At 33.8% G+C, this 13,243-nt stretch overlaps 2 pseudogenes; both read left to right on the top strand.

Moving 5' to 3' along the window:
• Window positions 1–4,325: 4,325 nt before the first annotated feature.
• On the top strand, window positions 4,326–5,904 carry LOC149580380 (U-box domain-containing protein 44-like; annotated as a pseudogene).
• A 4,723-nt stretch (window positions 5,905–10,627) lies between these two features.
• LOC149580379 (U-box domain-containing protein 44-like) lies at window positions 10,628–12,236 on the top strand (annotated as a pseudogene).
• Window positions 12,237–13,243: the final 1,007 nt, after the last annotated feature.

Genomic DNA, 13,243 nt, shown 5'->3' with positions numbered 1-13,243 from the left:
CCATCTAATTGTCATCTTGAAACAAGTGAAATCACTATATGAAACATACAAAGCATCATCATTGAAAGAATAATCGTGAACACATGAAATAACCAAGTATCAAGTAGCTCATGAAATATATAATCTAAGTATAAAATAACATTAATCAAATCTAGTAACCAAGTACCACTAAATCATAATACATAACCATAAAAGCTGGCCTAAAAGAATTGGACAATATAGCATGAAAAGTAAACTAGGGGTAGGCACTATATAATTACTAGAGTTAATCCTGAATTATACTATAACGTTGTACGTTTACAATTTCACAAATAATTATAATACTAGTTGTCCATTATAAAATGTACATAAGAATTAGTATCAAACACATTCTCGACTCTGTCAATTTTACAATTTGTAAAATTTGTTTTTCTGTAGATTGTAAGGTATAGTTTTCATTATTCAATCTTGGATCTCTACACAAACTACCAATCCAGATTTAATAAAAGTATTGGAGCATAAAAAAGGGGTTACGAATCACAATTTGCAAGTTGTATTACAAACCTAGTCTTCCTAGACAACTCACAATGTCACAGAAAATAATTATCAATTAGAGTTTCAACTTTTTGGGTAAGATCATGAACACATTTTTTACTGATAGTTTAGTAACTAGTATCGATTGTAGAATTTAGGGTTTAATTTTCAATTTATCGTACATTGTAAGCCTAAATTTTTTACTTTTTAGTGGCTAGGCAACTTGCAATGTTAAATATTAGAAATACAATTTAGGGTTTAAATGTTAATCATGTTTATAATTTGTAATTTGTGTCTATGTATTGTTCTGAAAATTTTTTAACGATGACAAAAACATACAAGAGGAGTGACACTGGCACTGGCACTGGAATTGCAACCCAAAAGAAAATACAGGGGACCATGAAACTATATTTTGACATGCAAAAACTATTTAAAATGCCAAGTTTTATTGATGAATTCTATGATATTTGGGACCTTGCTATCTATGGAAGGAGTATTGAGGCAATCAGATATGCAATTAAAGATAAGTGGAATGATCCACAAAAGGAGTCAAATTATATTAAATCGAACAACATGATAAGGTGTATTCTATAAAGTTTTATGATCCTTTATTGGTGGAGACTTGAATTGAAAAATAATGAAGCTTACATGAAAATTTTAGATCTTCTGTAATAAATATGTTCTAATTTATTCAAGTGTGTGTGTGTGTGTGTGTGTGTGTGTGTGCCTATATATATATATATATATATATATATATATATATATATATAGACACACACACATACATAGACATACATACATACATACATACATACATACATACATATAGATATATGTTTATGTATGTATATATACATATATGTGTGTGTGCAAATCTAAATATTCTTGAGAATGTATTGCCTTGTTATTGATATATTTTTCAATATTCACAAATGCATACAAAAGATATATGCATTGAGATATGTTTACATAGGGTTGTGACCCTACATAATGATACCTCAATACATAATAATATTATTACTTTCTTAATATTATTGAATAGATGCATATTGATTCATAACTAATACTTTAGTCTTGACTAAGACTTGCACCCGATAATGCATCGGTTCATGTTTAAAGATAAGTAATGAGCACATACCAAACTGTCATTACTTGATCGATATTCAAAACTTGATCAACTTACAAAATGTAATGTATTTAATTAGCATTTAGAAGGATAAGGAGTGTGTGTGTGTGTGTGTGTGTGTGTAAGAAAGCATGAGTGAATAATATATGTGTGTGTATGTATGTATTTATAATTAGGTTTAATATATTGATCAGATATATAACAACACATATACATAATTTGCTTCAATTTCCATGAAGCTAATCTTATTAAAACTCCCTCTTTAGCAATGAAGGAATTGAAGGAAATATAATACAAGGTTATGCACCACTTATAAAATGGTTTAATCAAATTATGGTGTCCAACAAAATCTGGCCCGAAGAACCATAATGATAGATTTTCATGGTGTTTGGTAAAATCTGCCCCAAAGAACCATGATGGTCATCAATGTGTCTAGCAAAATTTGGTCCAAAGAAAAATGATAAGGCATGCTTCAACACTTTTGATGTTAGAAGATGGATCAATTATAAATAAGGTCGTCACCTTACAATAGTGATCTTACACATAGGAAAGGTCATCATTACCTTTCATAACACATGTTTATAAACATCTAATTTCATTCATGACTATAATAATTTACAATTGCATTTTCAAATTTGTCATACTAAGTTTACCTCTGAAGTACACTATTTTCAACTTTGCAAGAGGCTTGGTGAAAATAGCAAAATTTTTCTCATTTTTGCTAACATAAATCAGCTTGATAACATTTCTATAAACCATGTCTCTTATGTAATGATAAGGAGTCTTGATGTGCTTCGATTGATTGTGGAAAACAAGATTTGCAGAAAGTTTGATGCAACTCTTGTTATCACAATGAATCACTATAAGACTTAGTTGTTTTCCAAAGAGTCCAAATAATAGATTTCTCATTCATACTGCTTTGCGTGCTCCCATGGAGGCTTCCATATACTCATCTTTAGTGGAACTCAAGGCAATTGTGCATTGTTTTATGCTAAACTAGGATATCATTGCTGATCTAAGACTGAAGCAACACCCTGTAGTACTTTTGTGGTTTATGGAATAACCTGTTTGTCTTTTGGTCAAGGTAAAATATCCCAAACATCATTGTATAATATGGGTTGATACTCCTCAACCATAGCATCTTTCCAATCTTGACAAGTTAGTGTTTCTTTAATAGTTAATGGTTCAGATTTAGTAAGCTCAGTTACTAACACAGTGTAACAAGATTTATTTCTAGTTTTATTTCTTTCCCTAGAAATTTCATTTGGACCAACATTATTTTCTTCATTCATTTTCCTTTCCCATAATGGCCTTTTATTAATATTAGTGGTTTCTCTATTCTTTGTATCTAGTAATGATTTATTCTCTTCTAATATGTTCTCCCTCTAAATTTTAGTTTGTAGATTTTATCTAAGTTTGTGATGGGCTCATCTTTTGTACTTGTAGATAGTTTTAAAGAAATGTTTTCTTCTAACATGACATCTCTTCTTACTTCAACTAATCTTTGTCTATGTACATAGACTCTATATCCTTCAGAGTTCTCACTGTACCCATAAAATATTCCTTTCTTCCTGAATGGTTCTAACTTGGTTCTTTTTTCTTTAGGTATGTGAATGTAAATAGGGAAACCAAATATTATAAGATGACTTAAGTTAGGTTTAGATCCTATAAAAACTTCTTCAGGAGTTATATTTCCTAGTATAGAGTGTAGACATCTATTTTGAATGTATACAGTTGTATTGGTGGCCTCTACCCAAAATGGGAAATTTACATTTTGATAATGAAGCATAGCTTTTTTTGCTTCAACAATGGTTCTATTTTTTTCTCTCTAATACCACATTATCTTGAGGATTATAAGGTACTCTATACTCCCTCTTAATCCCAATAGAGGTACAAAAATCTTTGAAGTTTTTAGAGGCATATTCTCCTCCATTGTTTGATCTTAATGTTTTAATTCTTTTTGAGATTTAATTTTCCACTATTTTTTTGAACTCTTTAAATTTTGATAGGACCTCATTTGATTCTTTGACCTTTAAGAAATAGATCCAAGTTTTCCTGGAGAAGTCATCAATGAATATTATGTAATGAAGAATCCTCTTAGAGAAAGAGTTGGCATAGGTCTACATAAATTAGAGTGAACTAGTTCTAGAGCTGATTTGGACTTGTGTTCACTAGGAGGAAAAGATATTTGTATATTCTTTATTAGAGCACATCCTTTACATGTGTTGGAAATACTATATGAAAGGTAAATTATGAGAGGAGGGGGTGAATCAATACTTCAAACTCTTGCTCATAAAAAAATTCACTTTACATCCATCTCATAATTTCACAAGTAAACTAAAATACCATATAAAGCATATACATCTAAAGTATGTAAATAGGTAAGCATGCACACATGCATGACACAATATATGATTACCCAGAAACCCTCTAATGAGAAGGCTAAATTGGGGTGGGGATGACACCCTACTGCAGTAATGTAGGCATACTTTTAGTAACCCTATTTCAAAACTTCAATATGTGGTTGTCCTAAATCTAGGTTCCACTAGTTTACTAGTCTCCTGGTTGATGAAATATGCAGACAATATTGTCAAGGTCTATACAACATCTATGGCAGAGTTGGAATGGTATAAAATGCTTTGTAAGGATAAAAACATTGGTTATTATGATTCTTTCAAAGAGCAGGATGGATTATTGTGCCACAGGTGTTGGGCAAAGCCCTAGCTAAAATCTACTGAACTTCATAAGTTTAAGAGGGATATCGAGGAAGCTGAAAGGGAAAAGGAGCTCCAGGATGTCCAGTATATGCAGTAGGTCATGGCTCTTCTTTCTCAAGTAGATGCTAACATGGCATTAGAAACCTCCTGCAAGCATTCCTGGAATTGAGGAGAGTAGTTAGCAGATCTCGGGAGAATTTCATTACTCATGAGCCATATTCACATTTTAAATGTCCTCTTATAGGGAAAGTGATGAACGATCCAGTTTTGATCTCAACTAATAATTATTTTGAGATAGAAGCAATTGAGAGTGAGTTTGCAAGAGGTGAGCCAAAGGATACCCTTACTGGTATAGTTCTCCTGAATTCCATTCTTATACCAAACCAAGCCTTGTACTGGACTATAAATCTCTGGAGGTAGCAGAACTACATGGCAAGGATTTTGAAGGCAAAGATAAAGTTAGAGACAAAATTATGTGTTGAGCAAAAAAAAAAGAAAGCACTTGTTGATCTGTCAGAACTCTGCAAAGAGAGTACGAATGATAAAAACTGGATAATTTTTGAATCTTTACTTCCATTAATAGTGGGAGCTTTGAAGGCACTTTGTTTTTCAGTTTTAATGGTAGTTGTGCAAGACAATAACCATGGGAAGGAAAAACTAGTTGAAGCCAATGGGCTTAGTAAGATCATTAAATGTCTATTTAATGACTTGAACCCTGACCTCACAAAGGCTGCTATCAACCTCTTGTTAGAGCTCACAAAAAAGAAGAAGAATATCCTGGAGCAGCTAGGCCAACAACATGGTGCTATTTTGACAATTGTTATGATTTTAATTAGGGGCAATCATCCAGATTTGACGATGGATATTGAGACTATTCTCAATGAGCTCTCTTATGATGGAAACTCCTATAATAAAGGAAAGATAAGATCAATGATCTAGTTTAATTGGTGCAAATCCTTTGCCCACTGACTTTTAAGAGGTACAAAGGAATCCAAATTGGGAATGGTCAAAATGCTCACACAATTGCAGCTCGATGACAACAGAAGAGAGCCCTTGATTCAAAAAAATGTAATTGATGCTTTGGTGGGTATGTTGAAGTCCGGAAATTTTAGTTTAGAGCATGCAAATCTCGAGGCTTTACACAAGTTCTCTTTGCATTCAAATTCTAAAAAATGTTTTGCAGAAGCTAGAGGGGTTCCTTTGCTACTTCTCTTCTTAGAGAAGCCTAATTTGAATATGAAAGTTAAAGCTACAGCTATTCTAGCAGATTTAACTATGGAGCATGGAAGATCTTTTCTTCTCTATGATGACAAGACACCAATGGAAGCATGCAAGCTTGTTGAAGCCATCATGGGAATTCTAACTTTCTGCGAATTACCAATTGCAAAGAATTCGATGAAGGTGCTGTTATTGTTGACGAAAGCTTCAGATTATAGTGATGTTGCATGATTGATTTAGGACAATGATAATAACCTTCAAACCATTTAGGCTTTTATCAAAATGGCCAAGCCTCCCTTGCAATATCAAGCTATACAATTATTTTTTTAATGTGCAGAGATTGATGGTTTTGTCTGAATGGATTCTCAACATGTTCAAAATGCGGCTATCACATTAAAGAAGAGAATTTGAAGTTGAAAAATTTCATGTATCTATATCTCATTAATCATGCAAAGAATATCATGCTAATGGTGAAGGTCGAGAATCAGGAAGGTGTAGTCAATTTTGATGAGATTGTGAAGGAGTTAGATGCTTTCATGGTTGCCCGTGGAGATCTTAGTATGGAGATTCTAGTTATATATATATATATATATATATATATATATATATATATATATATATATATATATATATATTTGGCACAGAAGAGAATGGTCATGATAATGGAACTTAGATGTTACTTTATCAATGCAACATTGATACCAACAATGAAAAGCCCAGATACATCATGCTTCATAAATAAGTGGGTCGTTTCCATGTTTCAATTCTTCGGAGGAATGTAAATTGGAAGTGATGTGGTTGTAACACCAGAGCATATGTGAAGAACCTGCGCCCGATAAATAGACAGATATGGCTTGAAATTGATCATCGAGTTTATGAAATAAGACTGTTGATGCCAAAGAATAACATGTGGACCATTTAGACATATGTCAAACATGAAATGTAAGTTCAGTTATCTGATGTATACAAGCAATGAAAATCTGAAGCCATAGTCATCAACCCATGGTGTTGGTGCATCTTCTCACCAAGTTTAAAGACTTCATTCTAAGCATGAAAGCTCAAAAGGCAATAGATGACGATTTCATAAAATGCCACCATTTTGGATCCACCGCCACATATGATGAACATACCATATGGTCATCGGCACTTAAAGAAAATTGGATTTGAAGGAGGAAGTCAATTTCTTCAGTTTTCCTCTTGCAAAAGACTTTTGGGTCAAATCTTAATAGGCTAGTGCGAATTCTACACACTAGTGGAGTAACAAGTCCGAAGTTGTATTGCTTGATCATTCACCAATGATGCTTGTAGCATAGACTTCTTTTAATTCGATGAAGGTTAGGGCAGATGTAAAAGCATCCAAAGGAGTGTAAACCAACTATTTGATGAAATGAGCTGAACACCGATCGATGGTCAAGTTCCTCGTACTTCCTTATACAAACTCAATGGCCTCAGTTGGCATGAGCATAGCCTAGAAGAGATAAATAACACTATGATTTAATCGTCCATTAAATTCACTACAGATTACACAGTTCTCAACTCACATTGGGAATTTTGGGTTCCTAAGATGTTAATAGCAGTAAACAAAACACAAGCTATATGCACCACTCATGATACAGATGATTCACATCATAGTTGCTAGATGTCAAGATGTTAGCTTACCATTGAATGCAGATGAGTCAAATATAAGTCAATCACCAAATGTCTCCTGGTATGCCACCGTATCTAGTTAATCAATGCAAATAAGAAAGTGAAGATGTTTGAACATAAGTGTTACTAAGAACAGATGGAAGAGTATTCCAGGCTAGTCATTTTTTGGAAATGAAGAGTCGAGGAATCCCAACAATACCAATATTTAGAAGATTGTTGAAAATTTTGGGAAATAATTTTCTTGAACCCATAAAGAACGATACTATTAGAATGTTTAAAGTATTAAAAGTTAAAAGAATGGGATTCAAAGAAAGAAAAAATAAAGTATTCTTAAGAAATGATTAAAGACTTTGATTCCAATGAATCAGTTACATTGGTAATTGAAGCGTCACGGAGATGGAAAGGTGTTAAATAAAGAATTATTGATATATCAAGGGGTGGATAATTTGTTGCTTGAAGATTCAAATTCAAAGCTTTAGATAGTTAAAGTGATTCGATAGTTAATGGATTCAGCTTGACTAAGGAAATAAAAAGCTCAGAGGTGTTACAAGTCTATATTTTTATGATGCACAGACTGCTGTCGAAAATGAATCATATTGGTTTGACAAGGGACTTTTTAGTTTCCTTCATAAGGAAGATCTGGAAAAATGAGAGGACAAGTTCAAAATTGATACATATTCCTTATATTTTTATAATGTTTTATTCTCTTGGCCTTTAGTATTTGAGGAAATGGAAGGTCATGAGTTCTTATGAACTCCATGTGATGTAAAGAAGTCTATAAATTTTGTAAAGAATTTAGAATAAGGGTCGGAAAATTGTTGGTATGAAGGGAGATTGCAGAGACAATCAGACTTGGTGTCAATTCTTTACTGGCCAAGTTCTACTTTTTCTGCATACAGTCAAAGAGTTGGAGTAGGGAGAGGAGTACATTTAATTTCTATAGTTTTCATTTCTTACATATGGGGGGGGGGGGGGGGGGGGTGTTTTCTATTCCATTTTTGTAATAGATTTGATACTGAGTTGTAAGTAATAATGATCAGAGCATCATTATCTGTTATGTTCATAATAAAGAGAGATCTTTTGTTAAATCAGAGAGTTTAAAAGGGTTTTTTTTTGATTATTTGCAATCAGAGACTTGCATTAATCGATTTTGGGCATTATCTTACAACTTAGAATCGGATAACAAATGTGTTGTGGATAAGAAGTGTTTACAACCATTTCTATTATAGGAACCAAAATAGATGACCTTCTATTCTAATTTCATTTACATTTCATTTGCATTTGCATTTGTTGAATTCATATTGCATCACCAATGTCGAGGAGTCATAAGATGTGTGAGTTGTCAAAGTTGGCTAGGTTTAGGATCTAAATTTTGCCTGAGTTAATCTTTCTTAGGATTGATTTGGTTTTCCTCTTTCGTTCTCGAGTTAAGAATGCACCCAGTTAGTTTAGGCAATAAAAAAAATTCATTGCATATCATTTCATAAGGGAGATGTACCTTCCAATTCAGAGGAAATCTATCAATCTCATGATAGATTATCCAACTATTGGCATCTAATTGTTCTTTCAGATTTGGACATTTTGAGAGTTTTTTCAAAAGGACAATCTGTTTACCAACAAATTTTTGGCGACTCTACTGGGGAGTTGGAAAAGATTGGTGCTAAAAGATTATTTTCTTATTCTTATTATCTCTCTTGTCTAGAGATTGGTGACTCCGTTTTAAATTCTCAGAATTTTTAGTCAGGTAGTTCAGTGTTTTCCTTTTCAGATTTTGAGGCTCCTCCCCTAGGATGGAGGTTGTTGGTTCTGTTGAAGAAGTTTTTCTGAAGCATTCAAAATTTTTAGAAGACTAGATTCCAGCAAGTGATGAAGATGTCTCAAATGTTTTTATCTTTATCCCTGGATTCAAAGATCCAATCCAAGAAGTTACAGAAGATTTAGCGAGAGAGGTGAGATGGCTGCAGTCTTTTTATGGTGCTATTCTTATCAAAATAAAACCTCCTGTACAAGAACTAACAGAGGAAGAACAAGTATGCGAAGATCTTTATGAAGATGGAATCGGTGAGCCTAACCTCACCTCATCAAATGTGTTGTATGAACATGAAGGGGAACAACATATACGAGGTAACCTTCAAGTAAGTAAAGATGAATGTTCACATAATTTGTACTTGCAGCCTGATTGTTCAAATGATGAAATTTTTAGTTGTTGTGAGAATAAGGAAAGTTTTAGTTTGAAGTTTGATCCTATGTTAGTTGAAAGCGGTAATCAAAATGGGTCAGTTTCAGAAATATGTTGTCAGAAAATTTTATCATATGAAATTGATACAGAGCCTTTAAGTTCTAATTTTTTCATTGAATGTCAAGAAGTAAAAGTGTCTGAAATTGTGGAAGCTGAAAAATTACAACAGATAGTACCTTTAGAGATCATTTTTCAGCCCTTACCGACTCTTTTGGAAAGAGTTTCTCCTCTTTTGGCTCCAGGTATTGATTCACCATCTTACATCTCTATTTTGCATAGAATATTTTCAGATTTAATGAAAGAGGACTGTGATGAAACTACTTCAATTAAGATTTATCCCGAAAAAGCACAACTATATTTTGAAGGTATACTGGATGTTGAAAGTTGTTTTGATCTTGGTTTTCTCATGAGTCTTGTTGATAAAGATGATATGAGTTCTCTTTTGGAGGTGTGGGTTAATTATTTGTTTCAGCTTGAAGAGTATCATAGTTTTGATTCTTCTATTCAGAAAGAGGAGGGAAAACCAAAAATTTATAATGAAGCCTAGTTGTTTGGGAAGTATTTTTGGTTCACTCATGATTTATGCTATGATAATTTTTCTTCCAGCATAAAAAAGGATGTGATTGAGTCTTTATCTTGGTTTAGCTTGTTGAAACACAATCCACTTTACCAGAAAGGCTCATACTTCTCTTTGCCGATTAATGGTCATGCAAGTTCTCTATTTTCCCTTTTTCCTCTGTTGTTCGTAGTTAGTTTGCTTTCACAATTTTGGTGTGCTTAGTTTAGGCTTTCCCGCTTTTTGTTTCAGTTTTCCCTACTTCACTCTGCCCTCCCTGTATGTAGCTTCTTGTGTTTTCTTTGGTCTAGACTCCACAACCCAATGGATAAGGTGCTTGCTTAACTAGAGATGCTGGATTCTCTATGCACTTTGCAGTACATATTCCCCAGTCGGAGCCAACTGTAGGCATACTTTTAGTAACCCTATTTTGAAACTTCAATATGTGGTTGTCCTAAATCTAGGTTCCACTAGTTTACTAGTCTCCTAGTTGATGAAATATGTAGACAATATTGTCAAGGTCTATGCAACATCTATGGCAAAGTTGGAATGGTATAAAATGCTTTGTAAGGATAAAAACATTAGTTATTATGATTCTTTCAAAGAGCAAGATGGATGATTGTGCCAGAGGTGTTGGGCAAAGCCCTAGGTATATATCTACTGAACTTCATAAGTTTAAGAGGGATATTGAGGAAGCTAAAAGGGAAAAGGAGCTCCAGGATGTCCAATATATGCAGTAGGTCATGGCTCTTCTTTCTCAAGCAGATGCTAACATGGCATTAGAAACCTCCTACAAGCGTTCCTAGAATTGAGGAGAGTAGTTAGCAGATCTCGGGAGAATTTCATTACTCATGAGCCATATTCACATTTTAAATGTCCTCTTATAGGGAAAGTGATGAACGATCCAATTTTGATCTAAACTAATAATTCTTTTGAGATAGAAGCAATTGAGAGTGAGTTTGCAAGAGGTGAGCCAAAGGATCCCCTTACTGGTATAGTTCTCCTGAATTCCATTCTTATACCAAACCAAACCTTGTACTGCACTATAAATCTCTGGAGGTAGCAGAACTACGTGGCAAGGATTTTGAAGGCAAAGATAAAGTTAGAGACAAAATTATGTGTTGAGCAAAAAAAAGAAAAGAGCACTTGTTGATCTGTCAGAACTCTGCAAAGAGAGTATGAATGATAAAAACTAGATAATTTTTGAATCTTTACTTCCATTAATAGTGGGAGCTTTGAAGCCTAATGATAACAAATTGAAGGCACTTTGTTTTTCAGTTTTAATGGCAGTTGTGCAAGACAATAACCATGGGAAGGAAAAACTAGTTGAAGCCAATGGGCTTAGTAAGATCATTAAATGTCTATTCAATGACTTAAACCCTGACCTCACAAAGGCTGCTATAAACCTCTTGTCAGAGCTGACAAAAAAAAAAAGAATATCCTGGAGCAACTAGGCCAACAATGTGGTGCTATTTTGACAATTGCTATGATTTTAATTAGGGGCAATCATCCAGAGTTGACGATGGATATTGAGACTATTCTCAATGAGATATCTTATGATGGAAACTCATACAATAAAGGAAACATAAGATCAATGATCTAGTTTAATTGGTGCAAATCCTTTGCCCATTTCCTTTTAAGAGGTACGGAGGAATCCAAATTGGGAATGGTCAAAATGCTCACACAATTGCAGCTCGATGACAACAGAAGAGAGCCCTTGATTCAAAAAAATGTAATTGATGCTTTGGTGGGTATGCTAAAGTTCAAAACTTTTAGTTTAGAGCATGCAGCTCTCGAGGCTTTATCAAGTTCTCTTTGCATTCAAATTCTAAAAAATGTTTTGCAGAAGCTAGAGGGGTTCCTTTGCTACTTCTCTTCTTAGAGAAGCCTAATTTGAAAGTCAAAGCTACAACTATTCTAGCAGATTTAACTATGGAGCATGGAAGATCTTTTCTTCTCTATGATGAAAAGACACCAATGGAAGCATGCAAGCTTATTGAAGCCATCATGGGAATCCTAACTTTCTGCGAATTACCAATTGCAGAGAATTTGATGAAGGTGCTATTGTTGTTGATGAAAGCTTTTGATGATAGTGATGTTGCAAGATTGATTCAGGACAATGATAATAACCTTCAAATCATTCGGGCTTTTATCAAAATGGCCAAGCCTCCCTTGCAATATCAAGCTATACAACTATTTTTTTTAATGTGCAGAGATTGATGGTTTTGTCTAAATGGATTCTCAACATGTTCAAAATGCGGTTGTCACATTAAAGCAGAGAATTTGAAGTTGAAAAAGTTCATGTATTTATATCTCATTAATCATGCAAAGAATATCATGTTGATGGTGAAGGTTGAGAATCAGGAAGGTGTAGTCAATTTCGATGAGATTGTGAAGGAGTTAGATGCTTTCATGGTTGCCCGTGGAGATCTTGGTATGGAGATTCCAGTTTAAAAAAAATACATATATATATATTTTTGGTGCAAAAGAGAATGGTCATGATAATGGAACTTAGATGTTACTTTATCAATGCAACATTGATGCCAACAATGAAGGACCCAGATACATCATGCTTCATAAATAAGTAGGTCATTTCCATGTTTCAATACTTTGGAGGAATATGAATTGGAAGTGATGTGGTTGTAACACCAGAGTAGATGTGGAGAACCCGCGCCTGACAAATAGACAGATATGGCTTGAAATTAATCATCGAGTTTATGAAATAAGACTGTTGATGCCAAAGAATAACATGTGGACCATTTAGACATATGTCAAACATGAAATGTAAGTTTAGTTATTTGATGTATACAAGCAATGAAAATCTGAAGCCATAGTCATTGACCCATGGTGTTGGTGCATCTTCTCACCAAGTTCAAAGACTTCATTCTAAGCATGAAAGCTCAAAAGGTGATAGATAACGATTTCATAAAATGCCACCATTTTGGATCCACTGCCACATACGATGAACATACCATATGGTCATCAACACTTAAAGAAAATTGTATTTGAAGGAGGAAGTCAATTTCTTCATTTTTCCTCGTGCAAAAGACTTTTGGGTCAAATCTTAATAAGATGGTGCGAATTCTACACACCAGTGGAGTAACAAGTCCAAAGTTGTATTGCCTGATCATTTAGCAATAATGCTAGTAGCATAGACTTCTTTCAATTTGATGAAGGTTAGGGAAGATGTAAAAGCATCCAAAGGAGTGCAAGCCAACTATTTGATG

Source organism: Cupressus sempervirens, chromosome 1 (assembly GCF_028749045.1).
Source record: "Cupressus sempervirens isolate cs-2001-9-10 chromosome 1, ASM2874904v1, whole genome shotgun sequence".
In the NCBI taxonomy this organism is placed as follows: Eukaryota; Viridiplantae; Streptophyta; class Pinopsida; order Cupressales; family Cupressaceae; genus Cupressus; species Cupressus sempervirens.
Note: the sequence above shows the minus strand (reverse complement) of the source record. Positions and strands in the feature narration are given on the sequence as shown.